This window comes from Anas acuta, chromosome Z (assembly GCF_963932015.1).
Source record: "Anas acuta chromosome Z, bAnaAcu1.1, whole genome shotgun sequence".
Classification (NCBI taxonomy): domain Eukaryota; kingdom Metazoa; phylum Chordata; class Aves; order Anseriformes; family Anatidae; genus Anas; species Anas acuta.
In genome coordinates this window covers 70,847,989-70,862,926 of record NC_089017.1, presented here as the reverse complement: position 1 = coordinate 70,862,926, position 14,938 = coordinate 70,847,989, and the positions used below count along the sequence as shown (strand labels likewise).

Genomic DNA, 14,938 nt, shown 5'->3' with positions numbered 1-14,938 from the left:
TACATGAAAACGCAGCCAGATGTAATGATAATTGTCTGCAGCCTGGTCTGTCCCTTGTCTATAGTTCCTGATGCCTCATCTCGCATCTGTGGTATTGGTTCAAGAAGAGGGTCAAGTATGTTGGCCTTCCCTATGCCAATGCTGAAAGCCTCTGTTGCACGAGGTTTCAAATTCCCGTACAGCATCTGTACAGCTCGGATGTGCACAGCTCTTGCATAAACACCTGTAGAGCTAGCACTCACTGAGATCCACTCTGGATATATGCAGTGGCCACGCAGCTCTCCTTTAGACCTCTTCACCCTGAGGTTAAGGCTTTTTTAACGTTTTTTTGCTCTCTAGCATCCCTAATACAATTGTGGATGCTGAGGAGTGGCCCAGAGGTGGTGGTTAGACTCACTTGTTTTCCTGAAGTGGCCTCTCCTGCTGCTAGTCAGCCGCTGGGCTACTCAGCTGCACAGGTTCTTGGGCTGACCACCTAGGCTGCCCCCTAAGTTTTTAATTTCAGCTCCAGTTCCCTTTCGCGGCTGCTGAATCCACCTCTATTTCTCACTTGGTATTGATTCTCAAACGCTGTCTATTGTTCTTATTTTCTAAACAGCTGGACCATTCACTTGTTTACTGCTCTGAATGGTGTATCTGGCCATTCTCATTTGAAAGTGCCAGCCAATGAAATAGGAAAAAAAAAAAAAAAAAAAAAAAAAAAGAGTCTGTTTATCTGATTTGATGTAAAACGCTGGAGAAGAGCCCAATACTTTGTCATCTTCATCAACATAAGGTCATGGCTTTTAACATCACATTCCTGGTGTATCTCGTTCTCCCATTTACAGTAAATCTAGAAAGTGAGTACCCTCAGCATAAGAGTGTCACAGTCCTTTTTAAAATTACATGTTTCATATCATTACAGCATGTACCATAAGTTGAAAATAATGTTGGTTCTTACATGTTGCCTTTTATTGCCATCAGTCCTGTTTCCAGGCTTTACTCCCAAAATTCTACACGTGCTGAATGTTTCAGAATGCAAGGCAAAAAATTCAGTTCAGCCAGTGATGGTGTTCTCGTCAGGATAGGCAAATGAGATTTTCAGAAGCCCAGTGGAAGATCAGCGTATCAATAAACGGAGAGTTTAACATGTTGTAGAAGTCAGTCATCTGCAGAGTTTCGTTTCTTTATCAGTTTGAACTGACAAAATTCTGGTTTCCTGAAAAATACAGATAGGTATCACCTGTCAGGACTGGAAATATCAGAGGCCATACTGATAAAATGATGAAGTGAGCAGTGAGCAATTGACTGTTCAACTGACATTGAACTATTAATGAAAAAATTCAGAAAGAACAGAAAGAACAAACGTCAAAGCAGCACGGTATGGATATCAGGCACTATATTATCTCTTGCTGTTCTTCTGCCTTTTCAGAGTGCTTTTGGCTTTGTCTTTGCGTGGGTCCTAGGTAAGCCTTGGCTGGGACAAGCCTGAGCAGAACAGAGTATGAGCTGGAACACCTCGCCTAGCAGGTTGTTCCTGGTTAAACATCGTTTAATTTGGGTTGCCCCCAGTCTGCTCCCAAGACTCCCTTTCGAGACCATCCTCTATCTCAGAGATCCTGAGTGGGAAAATGGCCCCTAAGGAAGTATGGCCTCATCGCTGGGAATTCCCAGAAGGGAAAGTAAGAATACTCCTGGAAAGGATATAGGAATCCTTCAGCATGCCCACAGTGAGGTGGTTTTGGACGCTACAGTATGAGAAGGACATAAAACCATTAGAGAATGTCCAAAGGAAGACTGTTAAGATGGTGAAGGGTCTAGAGGACAAGACACATGAGGAGTAGCTGAGGTGCCTGGGTTTGCTGAGCCCCGAGCAGAGCAGGCTGAGGGGAGGCCTGATGGCGGCCTGCAGCTCCCTCACGAGGGGAGCGGAGGGGCAGGCGCTGAGCTCTGCTCTCTGGGGACAGCGACAGGACCCGAGGGGACGGCATGGAGCTGGGACAGGGGAGGGTCAGGCTGGGGGTTAGGGAAAGGGTCTGCACCCAGAGGGGGTCGGGCACTGGGACAGGCTGCCCAGGGCAGTGGGCACAGCACCGAGCTGCCGGAGTTCAAGGAGTGTTTGGACAACGCTCTCAGACGTAGGGTCTGATTTTTGGGTGGTCCTGTGTGGAGCCAGGAGTTAGGCTGAATGATCCATGTGGGTCCCTTCCAACTCAGGATATTCTGTGTTTCTCTATGGAACCGTTAGTTATGCTCTGTGTCTGTGCAGATCTGAGGAAAGTTGCCTATATCCTCTGTTCTGACAACTGCACAGTCAGAAGAAAGCTTGTCTGAAGGAAAATATTACAGCAAGATGTTAAACAATGTGGAAACAATACAAAAGTTGGCTGTAGACAAGAACTCTCACTTTAAAATGTGCTAAACTGGGTAACATAAAAATCACCCTTATTCCTTGTCTTTAAAATGAACCAGTTAGCCTGTGCTAAATATCGTCTGTATACTGGATTTCACAAAATTCTCTGTACTAACACTACCTAATATATGACACTGATGCTTTTGTTTACCCTTATTTGGACAGTCAAAGGCTTTTTTCAGTTATTTGAATTATACTCCAGAAATTTACCAGATCTCCAGAATTCAAATCAGATGTTAAATTACAGAGATATTATCAACTCCAGCATGTAGTTTGTTGGTTTTGTTGGTTTTTTTTTCCAGAAAAATTGGACATTTATTCCGATAGAATTTACCTTATAAAACATGAAAGCATTGAGTGTATCAAGTACAACGATAAGTTGAACAATACTGGGATACTTTCCTGAACCTGAAACTGCTGCTGATTGCCACTGAAGAAATAAGTGCAAAAGAAAAGAAGATCTGTAGGGGATCCAATCCCGTAAACCTCTTGTCAGTAGAATTCAAAATAAATTACCACAAGAGCTCAGTTCTCTTTTTCACCCTAATATACCCCTTGTAATTTTTTACTTTTTATCTGTGATTCTCAAGTGCATTGACCCAGTTCAGCAAACTCACCCTGGCACAGGAGGCTGCAACTCCTCTTCTTTCACTGAAGTTGTATTTACCTATAACACAGTTACACTTTGCTGGAATATTTCCTGCAGGGAAGGTGTAGAGGTTAACCAAACCACTTCCAGTCCTGAACTTCAGCCATCATACTTAAGAGTCACACGCAGCATTTTTACAAGGTAAATAATACAGTAAGAGTCAAAGTCAGGAGCTCAAGAGGATGAGGAGCAGACCGTCACTGAAATCGGAATGATTTATTTAATAACACTGTGAAATAGCACACTTCAGCTTCACTAACTCATCAGTGTCAGCTCCCCTCATCTGCACATGGCACTGGCAGCTTCTTAATATAACGATGAAATCCATGGGCCAAATTCGCCTCTGCTGCACCTCTGCAGAAGTTGATGAAGGTACGCCAGAATTAATGTTGTCTGACAATTACTCTCCATTTCCTGGAATACATGTAATGGGGGGCTGCAACACCTGACTAATGGAAAAACAGAATGATGCAGGAAAATGCTTGGAAATAACCGAGCCCAAGGGTAGGCAGCACAGGCCCAGATCTGGAGGCAAAAATGACTTCTGCAGAAGTCCTTAGACATCTTTCCATGGTGCTCCAAAACGCTGCAGGTAAAGGACACATTTCAGAGCTACTGAGTTTTCCCATAGCACTGAGAAGCACAGTGCAAAGACAGCCAAGTGCAGGAACCACATCCACTCCACACAGATTTTTTAGGTTCATTTCAGCATCAGCCAGATAGGTTCACACAGAACCACGAAAGCAACTGCAGCCCAGTGTCCAGGTAGCTGGAAGACAACACTGAGACACTGAGGCTGGATCTGCACAGAGCTGACTTGGGTTCGTAGGGTTTTCTAGCTTATATATAAGCCAAAATATGTCTTGCAAGCATTTAGCTTGCATATATCTCCGTAACAAAATGGGCCACATCTGGCACATATTGTCCATGGTAACTGATTGAACTGGGTACGATACAAACTAAATCATGTGTAAGAGACAGATTTCTGTTCCTAGGAATTTTCATGAAAACAGCCAAATTCAAGAAGCAAAGCCAAAATAAGATGTAAATTTAAGTTGTTGATCCCTAATGTACAATGTATACATATTGTATCTGACTTGTAATTTAGAGGCTAGAGGAGTAGTAATTTCGTATGTAACAATGCTGGAATGTACCCCCAAGCACAAATTCAAATGAGACCCACCCAGTACAAGCGAACTGGAGCACTGTGTCTTCCCAGCCCTGTTTCTTTTGTCTATCATTGGGAAGGCTTATTCAAATTCAGGTCACTTTGTTTGATCCCCTTTATCCCAAAACTTTGTAACTTTTGCTGCCTTTATACCTGCTCCTGGTCAAGCAATATTGCTTTATTGATGAATGCATTTTGTTACACAAAAACGTTTTAATTTATGTTTTCAATAGCATTCACAAACGTTGTCTGTCTAGTAAATGTCTTCCTTTTTTTTTTTTTTTTTTTTTTTAGGGAAAGTGTTTAGACACAGAAGCAGCTAAAAACGGTGGTTAGCACCCTGGGAGATGACAGCTCTTCATAGGTATCCAGCAGTTTAGAAACAGCTGCTGTATTTTATTTTATCAACTACAGGATTACTGGGGGCTAATGATGAGGGTGGTGTCATCTGCTTTCAGCTCACATCTGCTTTCATCTCTGCCACTAACTCTATTACCTTTGGCAGGTTACTTCTTGCTGTCATTTTCATCTATTTGTAGAATGAGGATGAGGATGATAATGTAACAGGTGTTTTGAAGATTAACTCAACAGTACTTAAGGCCCTTTCAGATACTCAAGTGAAAACATGGGTGTATAGAAAATCAAAGTGTAATTATTATGAAAATGTACATTATTGTTTGGAGGAAAAGGGAATCGAAGATAGGATGATGAGATAATCAGACCACTGGAACTGAAGGATTTTGAGACTTGCTATTAAATAAGTAAAATAGCAGAACTCTTAATTGAGCTTAGAGAGGATTTTCTTAGCAAGCACTGTTCATTTTCTTTTCTTTTTTTCTTTTTTTCTTTTTATTTCTGGGGGGGGTGGGGGGGTGAGTATTGCTATCTCATAGGAAGTTGTAAAATAGCATTCTAAGGACTCAATCCTGTAACTATATTCACAGGCCTAGTGAATACGATATTAACAAGGTAAGTCCTGATTTAGGTCCCTGTTGTTTTATTATTATTGGTTACATCATCAGATAAAGGGCTACTGGAGACAGTATGAGTTTATTATAATTGCAGGACTTTTGAAGAATTATATAATCAGAAAGTACCCAAAGGTTTACTGTATTTCTATTTATTGGAGACCAAAGGTCTGAACTAACCCGTGTTGCCATCAAGTCCCTAGGCTGCTCCTAAGAAGCCAGTGTTACTTCTGCAACTAATGTGTTTTTTTTTTCAGAGAATATTTAGTACTTCATGAAATGTAGTATCTACAACTCAATCCAGAAAAGGCTAAAGGTATGACATTTATAAAGCTCGGGTTGCCACAAATCAGATTTAACTATAACTGTACTACAAATGATGTAAAGTCAGACATAAATGAGATATAACACTAAGAGAGTGGAAGTTATATTACCCTACATTTCATTTATTGAACTTTCTTTAATTTATCGGCTTGTTTGGATTATACAGTATCATGAGCACTCCAGTAGCAACCCTCCGTTTGGGATTTCTATTTATAGCATTCTCTCTCTTCATTGGATGCCCCTCCACATTAGTTTCAATGAGGCAGTAATTAGGCCCTTAAAACAGAATTAAGATATCTCTTGTAACTGAAATTAGACAGAAAGTTTACCCAGTATTTTTTCAAAAAACATTTTTATAATTCTTTGAGACTGTGACAAAAGACACATTCCTAAATGTTTCTTTTTAAATTTTTCTCATGCTTTTCTTTCATTTTTTTTTATGTATTTTGGGGCTAAGCAGCCACCATCTCCACAAATTTCAAATTTCACACATACACTTATTTAGCCATAAGGCAAATCTGAACTTTCGAAACTAAGCATAAAGCTATTCCCTGTAGGGTAGATTTCTTTTGCATTCTAAATAAATTCTGTCATGATAGCCAGGGGAACTACTTAGCTCTTCATGATGCTTAACTAGAGCTGGACCACAATTTTAAAGGAAAAATAAAACAAGAAGTATTCACAGCCCTAATCCTGAGTATACTTGCCAGTGCAGCCCTACGTGCAGCTTTCATTATTGTAGTTGGTGCTATTAGAAGTGTCAAGAGTGGTATTACAGAAAAGTATTTCTTCCTCACCATCTATTGTCTGATATTAAGTAAACACAGTAGTGTTCAGTATGTCATGCATGCAATCTGCACCAACTGCACTCATCATCAAAACTAATTGTACAATCAAGGTACATGTTCTGGTGAAGAAGGCTGCACGTTGGTTGCTTAAGGTATGGGGGGGGTTCAGTATGTCACCTGCAGATGGTGGGAAAGACATGGCAGAGGTTTAGGAAGGAAAGTGATGACTGTATGTGCAGCTGAATGACACAGCTGTGTATTTCTTTTCTTTGACTTTGGGTTGTTTTTTCAGTGTGGAAACGTTACTCCAAAACTACCTTTTTTAGTGTGTGGGAATTAGACAGATAGCAATTTTGAGTATGTCTTGAGGGAGCAAGTTGATTTGAGTGATGAGACTCATAAGCCTTGTAATTACAGTAATTATGAGGCCATACCTTTACAGGTAAGAGCTCATAAGCAAAAACATTAGCATGACCATTTAAGAAGCTCAATAATTCATTCCAGGGCATGTGGTTGCAGTGCAATGCTTAACATAACCTCCGTGATTGCATTGGCACCTGGTCTCACCTCTGAAACATGTACCCATCTTCTTAGCATATATCCCTTTGTGCTGTACTATTTGTATGTAGTCTTTTTAAGATGAGTTGAGAGTATCTAGCAGCTGCTGGTTACAGGTGGTCAAACCCTACCACTTGTTTTAGACATCATTTGTCCTGCAGCCTTACAAAGAAATCACCTGAAACACTGGAATGTTCTGACTCAGCCAGATTTTACTCAGAGAAATGCATATTGGAAAAAGCATTCCCTCCACAAAGGGAACTTTTTTTTTTTTTAATATATCCTACATGTGCTTTACACTAGCCCTGACCTGCTGGCTAATGGGATGGATGAGCAGGGAAAATTTGGTAGTATGAGGCATGCCTCCTTCCTAGTCAGACTGTCATCGTTTTTTGATTTATTTGCTCAGCACTTAAGTACCAGGTATATCTTCTGTGACTGTGAACTAAAATGCTACAAACCTTTTGAATGGTACTGGGAGAAAAGCTTGTTAGAAAGAAAAAAGCTTCTCATTAAGTAGACATGCTGAGACAGAGAATATAAAAAAAACATGGGGTCATTAGATGGGATATTGTTAATATTCTTCAAAGTTTGTATCCATGAGCTATAGCAATAAATGCCAGTCATAAAATGATGGTATCATATGGAAACTGCAGAAGAGCCTTTTGATCGCAGCAGTATATAATATTTCTTGAAGGTGTGTGGAGGACAAGTTTGTACAAATCTGAGCTTGTTCCACTTTTTATTTAGTTTCATATTGCTTTGTTGAATTTCACTCTCATTGGGGAATACCTGCATTGTTCATCATTTATATTTATGAAGCTAATAAACACATTTTATCATCCAGTGAATTTTGTATTTCATTGTTACAATTTTGTTTGGAATTGAGAGCATTCTGGTCATGCAAAATTACTGCTCCATACTAAAATAATTTTTTATCCCAATCAGTTTCAGCTGCAGCTGAACTTCTGTATCTCTTTAAAATGCTTTCAGCAGGGAGTAAGAAAAAATATTTGCAATCCAATTAAAACATGTGTTTTAAAAATACTGTGGGCATAGGCTGAAACAAGAGAGGGTCTGGCTAGATACCAGGAAAACACTTTTTCATCATGAGGACAGGCAGGGTTGCCTGGAGAGGCTTTGCAGTCTCCAGCCTTGAAGGCTTTCCAGACCCAACTGAGAAAAGCCCTGAGCAACCTGGTCTGATTTCACAGCTCATCCTGCTTTGGGGAGTAGGTAGAACTAGAGAAGTCCTGAGGCCCCTTCCAGCCTGTGGGTTATTTTGGTTATATGAAATGGTTGTCAACAGTGTCAGCACTCAGAACAATGGGTGTGGATTACACTTCTGAACCACCACCAGAACAGTTGGGCATTTTAAGACTTCTGTCACAGAGCTCAGTTTTACTGTACACTCACACATTATGCAATTAAACCATAATTCCTAAAAAAAAGCTTCCATTTTCAAACAAAAACAAAATCAATGCATGTCTTACCAAAACCTGTGATATGAAGCAAAACCAGCCTCATAATGTTTGCATTATCCATTTCTTTACATTTGTGCTGTCTTCCATTAAGATATAAGGTTGCAAAAACTACTCTCTAGATAAGGTAAGAATTTGTTTTTTGTTTTTTTTTTTTTTTTTAATATAAACTTGTTTTTAAGCATTATCACCTCTCTGGCCTCTTAAGCCTTTTTGTAATAAAACAACTCTCCCTAAAACTTTGCATCCTTTCTCATCTCCAGATATGCTTATACATGAGAGTTTGGTAAAATACATAAAATAATATCCTGAATTACACTGTTGTGAAAACATGCTGAGAATTCTTCTGTGTTTTATTTTGGCTGAGCTTTTCTCTGGAATCTTTGCTTTGATTTTTGTTATGTTGGCCTCATTAAGTAGAAGTGTCCTTTAGTATTTTAGAAAGACTGCTGAGGGATTAAAAATATTTACAGAGTTATTTCTTCATGAACTTTTATGTTTATTATTTCTTTGGTATTATAAAAGGGGGATTTATCCAGGACTCTCCCACTAGTAAAGCGGCCCTCTAAAAAGCAACATTTAAATTAGGAATACTATCCACATTTTTACGTATTGTACACAAAAGTATATGTTAAAATAATATTATTACAATTGCAAAGTCAAGTACTCAAAAGTCAGGCAGAATGGGTGGTGTTCCTTTAATGAGCAACAATACATTTTTTATGCTTTTTCTCATTCTCTATTATGTTGTTGCAGGCCTTATTTACTGTACTTAATGTAAACCGTGTTTGGAAGACTGAAATACTAATTGCTTTTTAGGGCATCTCATTAAGAAAGCCTGGAGTTTCATCAGATGAATCTCCATTGTTCCTCTGTGAGATGGGGCAGAACCCCTTATGACTCTACACTGCTTTATAGAAGAGAACTGCAGTGCACAGAGGGAAATCGGAGATACCTGATAATTTGGTATGCCTAGGACTTTATTTTTTTCAGAGAACTTACATGTGCCATGGACAGTCCCTGCTGATTTTCTTTGCAACCATGAGGACTCAGAAATTCCACAAATCAGAGTCTCCGGTCAAGAACCTAGAAAAAGAAGAGGACATAGTTAATGAGCACCTGTGGTAAATTTGGTTAAATGACTTGCTTCTTGTCACACATGAATCCTGCAACAGGGACATAATCCAATCTTCCAGAGCAGCATTCAACTGTATTAATAATTAAAACATCCTTTCTGTGTCAGCAATATCCCGACTCACCAAATACGTTCCAAGTTCTAGACCAAATAAGTTAGAGGTCCTACAGAAAACATTCACCCTCCTTACAAGCCATGATTCATGGAAGCAGGTCCCCCCTGGCCATTTATGAGGGAAGAGTGCTGTGAAAAATGCTGCATGATCATGTAACTTCAATATGTGACCATGCTTACAAGTCTAATTTGGACGTGGACAACTGGCCTGGAAAATTTCAGCCAGGAGGCTCACAGAGTTATTATCAACTGAACACCCATTAGCAGGAATTGTGTCTGAGTAACAGAAAGTAACTATCAAAACCACTCGCAATAAACTTTTAGTTAACAAACACTGATGGAATAAACAGCTTAATACTCACTCCAGGATTACCAGAACACACGAACCAAGTCTGTTAGGCCTGGGCTGGGACACACGGGGAAATACAGAAGGGACAGAATACAGCAGAATACAAAGTTCAGAGCAGACAGACTTGAAGAGATGTATACAGGCAAACATTGATGCTGGGCGCACAGCAGGCAATTCTCACAGATAAAGGATTGAGTAATCAAAGGAAGGGACTGGTTTGAAACATTCTCTACAAACACAAAGGTATTAGGTAAATTAGAGAGAGAATTGACCTTTGATTGAATTGCAGCAGCTCCTTGGTCCTTCAAGCACCAGAGCTATGTGATGAGTCCAGGAGAACAGCGGTGGTAGGACATAAGCAGGCAGGTAACTTGAACCCCAGATCTGGAAGGAGCAATCCCACTGTCACTTTGGGAGCTGTTTTGTCATCCCCAGCCTATCTAAATTGCTGAGTACTTCCTTGTGGATTTCAAAGAAATGTGCCCTGTAACCATAAAAATGCATAAACACTTTCATAGGGGGACATCTAAAATCAGGAAATGCTCTTCTGGTACAATCGTCACTCCTTCACAAAGACACAACATAAGTCAGAGCTAGCTGAGCGTGCGTGATCCCAGGTCCCTCTTTTATTTCAGTCCTCCTCAAAGTACAAGAAATAACTTCTTTATATTCAGCAAGAGGATTTGTCTTTCTAGGAAGAAGAACAGCACTTATAACTATTCCCTTTTAAAAAGATAGATAAATAAAAGAACTGATTTATTCTTTCTTTCTTCTTTCTCAAATAAAAGTTGTCCAAACATTCTTTCATTCTTTCTCCAAATTCCTCACACGCCCTATTTTAAAAAACAGCAGCACCAGCTCTGCTTTAGTTTCACTTCTTCCTCTTCAACCCTCAGAAATGAGTCTGTGATTAGTGCACCCCACTCAGCTAATTTGTTTTAAAGGGACGACAGCCTACACTGTACAGCTGAGTAATCCGCTTGTTGAACCCTGGCTGTATAGTCTTTCATTGCTCACACTATTCCCACCCGCCTTACAACACGTACATTTTTAGAATACTTGCATAGGTCTATGCAAGTCTGATGATGTTACAGCCATTTATCCTCAGCAGCCAAAAATACTAGTATCTAGACATGTTGCTGTCACAGTAGCAGTAACCATTTCCCTCCCCAGAACCCAAAAACACAAAGGGCACACAACACAGTCCACACAAATTAGCGGTAACATGCAATAGCTGAAAAAAACTAGCATGTTAGTCAGCAATATCTCCTTAACCATGTAATCAACCTTGGTCCTAGTACCAAGTGGGTCAATCAGTTCAATTCTGTTTATAAAAAAATTCCTTTACTCCTCTAGCTACTCCCAGCAGAAGTGCACCTGCAAGCTAAACTGATGTACATTAATATCCTCCGGAGACAGGTTTCCTTCTACATCTTTGCCACGTCTACCTAATGGTACACGAAATAACCAGGATAAATCGTTTTAGTACCACAGAACAGTAAATTACAGTTAGGTTGGGGGTGCAGCCAAGGATGAACACTTGCGAAGCTCAGGCAAACAGGTTAGCTCTCATGAGACTTTTGTAAACAGTTGTGTCAACACTGTAAATTGTTGGTACATATTTGTCACAAAAACATCATACTACATTTGCTGGCTAGCTGAACACCACATCCTTGTGTTATCAAACTCAGCCCTTAGGTGACAGATTTAATCTTCCTCATTATCGGTGGAGACGATTTTAATTCGGGGACCTACTTAATACACAGTCTGAGAGCATCGCAGTGTTGCTTTAGCAGGCACAGGTAAATGAAAACAGTCATTTCGCACTGCTCTGAAATAACCTTTTCCAAACTGCTCCAAGGGAGAGGTTCGTTTGCTCCTGCTCAGCTGAAGGCCGGTTGCTATTTCGCTACCAGTTAGTGTGTGGTGATACTGACACAGACCACGACGACCGCAGAAGGCTAACATCTTGGCTGTGCTGTCCTTATCCATGTTGCACCACGCCAATCTTTTCCCTGTCTGGCACCACCTGAAGTCAGCGCAGAGGTCACCCACATCGCACCACCAACACGTTCTCCTTCTCCCGAGCAGCCGTGTGCTGACTGCGACCTTTTCTTTCGGAAGTGGAGACGCTCTCAGGACCGACCTATCAGTTCTCAACCATGGAGTGCATCTGAGCACAGAGGTGCAGTAGGGTTTGAAATCACAGGGCACGGATCAAGGTTTGCCCCCTGATGGCTGATCAGAGCAACCAAGCATCCCCAAAGCGTCACCCTCACTCAACAGTAGACAAGACAGGATCCAGACTAAAATATTCAGACAAATGTTGCTTATTGAAATGTTTTAAACCGTCAGAAGACCGACTTGGCAGAAGCTGCATCTTGACAGCTCCAGGATTCACCTCCTTTCTGGTTTTTGTTAGGTTTGTTACAAACAAAAATAAACTCTAATACGACTGTTAACAAAACGCAAGCAGGTAAAGCACACGAGGAAAGAATGGGACAGGCTGCGTCTTTGTGACTTTTATGCATCATCCCATGTGCAGTTGAGAGCCTCTGACCAGACAACAGTAATTAACAAAAGTGTGAGCAAAAAGGTCTACTTTACGTATCCTCAGATAGAGGATTGCACAGCCACCATCAGCATCCTGTCCTCTGTAGTTCAGAAACACAGATTCCAGTTCTTTACTGAGTTCATTTTCTGACCGTATTCACCCTTCACAGAGCCACTTGTATAAATTCATGAAGCAAGCCACATGTTAACTGGTGCATTGTTTACATCATTTCCTAACACACAGTAAGCAGAAACATTTCGTAAGTTCTGATGTAAGAAGGAAAGATTTAAAATTTTGTCCAGAGGGGTAATGTAAACACTCTGCCATGATTCATGACTAGAAAATTGTTAACTGCTACACCAGTCAATAAACTGCTGCCCAAATCTAAGGAACTTCCTAAGATAATAGCTGTAGGTTGTATATACATATATATAATTTTATTTTTCTCCAGCATTTGTTCTTTCTAGGCTGAGAATTTCCTCCAACACATGGACAACACAATGCAGCTTTTTCACCCAAAAAAGTATACTTTGAGTATCTGTTACAATTTAATTCATTGCCAACTTGTTATCCAAGCATTACACACATTTTAGCTAAACATAAAATGAGCACACCCTCTGCATATCACACTTGTATTAGCACTACTGCTAAGCATGTAAAAACATGATATATTTTTTTAAACAGCCGCAGACTCCAACTTCAGGCAAGGTATTTGTGGGTTAAAACTGCCATCAACGCTAACATAAAATTACTTTTACACAAAGCATCACAGAGATGGTTATCAGCAGCAGTGAAAAAGAACAAAAAGTTAGCAGGAAAACTTTAGAAAAATGAATTTCATCTGCATAGGTGATAGAACGTGTTTTTATTTTCTTCAGTTGTTTATTCTTTTCCTCTTCGATTTTTTTTTGTTTTGTTTATTTGTATCACTAAAATATTTTCATAAAATTATTCCTGCAACTGTGAGATCTCTGGGAATTTTATTACCAACTTCATTGGAAGCAGCTGTAGGCCCTGCAAAGATTCCTTATGTTTATTATAGACTTTGCTCATGACTATTCTGCCCAGATATTGCATTACACTCTTCATTAATGGTAAGTATTGTGCTTTGATTAAAAATACACGCAAGATGTACTTACAAGTTACAAGGTAGTCAAAGTAAAAGTTTTTTTTGTTTGTTTGTCTGTTGTGTTTTTTTTGTGTGTGTGCTTGTTTTTGTTTGTTTTGTTTTTGTTTAGCTCAGATTAGATTCAGAATAATCCTGATGATAATCCTAATCCTAATGATTTCAGAAGTTTTTGGACACTACCTGCTTACCACCAGGTAACACACAAGGAAAGCAAGTTACATCTACTGCTTTGAGGACTCTTTTAAAAACATCAGCCACAGTTTTACAATGCAGTCAATTCTGATGTTTTTCTTCAGCTGCAGCTTCAAGTAAGGATTTTAGATTCAGCCTTCACTGAATATACAGCATTTGGATTCTAAGTTTAAAGAAAATGAACTGTTTTGTTCCAGATACTTCCATTTCATCTGTGTATAAGATTGGTATACCAGCTACCTGTGGACTATGAATATAGTGCATTTTTCTGTTTATCTTAGGTATATCTACTGCCCCATCACATTTCTTTTGTGCAGAACAATGTGGCACCATACTTTTTGTCTTTAGTCCCAAGCAAATTATTCTCTACACCTGCCTTATTATTAAATATAATAAATAAATAAATAAATAAATAAATAAATAAATAAATAAATAAATAAATAAATAAATAAACCTGCAGGATATAATAACTACAGTATTTGCTCTAAGAAGAGTTGAAAACGTACTGTATGAGAGCAATAAATAATGAATAACAAAATATATTATTATTCTGGAGATTATTTCAACGTTTTTAAAAGAAATACCAGACAAATGAAAAATGAAAGGTGTGCACTTAAATGTCAACTATTGACAGGAGCAAGAAACTTAAAATCACTGTATTCTGGTCAGCGTTGTGTGAATTCTCTCTCAATTGGAACTTAAAAGTTCTTGCTGCTAAGACTGTTATAAATGGAAATATTTTATAAACACAGCTTGTCAAAGTGAGGTTAGGACTGCAACTGGAGTAAACAAACTAAGAGTACAGAAGACAAACCATTGCACTGAGGTTACCTTTCATTCCTCATACTTTTTTTATCCTGTTTACCCCATGTTGGACTAAATTTACAAATCTTTTTCACGGGATCTATGTGACTAATGACAATATAATTAGAATGGTTGCTGTTTTTGAGCCCTCCGTGCAGGCAAAACTTATGCCTACTCATGTGAATGAAGAGCAGATTTTGCACTCAAATTTGTGCATCCTGCAAACAAAATGGTGGTGTGTGGGTGGAGTTAGTTTTGTTATTTTAAAAGAAATTTTAACGACAGCCTCTAACATGCCTCAGCAAATGTAAATGATTGAATGGACCATCTTAA

At 39.3% G+C, this 14,938-nt stretch overlaps 1 long non-coding RNA gene across 1 annotated transcript; it reads right to left on the bottom strand.

Annotated features, from left to right (window-relative positions):
* Positions 1-838: 838 nt before the first annotated feature.
* Positions 839-10,822, bottom strand: LOC137848600 (uncharacterized). Its single transcript, XR_011091442.1, has 4 exons — positions 10,199-10,822; positions 9,331-9,414; positions 3,010-3,092; positions 839-1,198 (listed from the first exon to the last, which is right to left on the bottom strand). It is a non-coding gene; the product is annotated as an uncharacterized lncRNA (long non-coding RNA).
* Between the last annotated feature and the right edge of the window lie 4,116 nt (positions 10,823-14,938).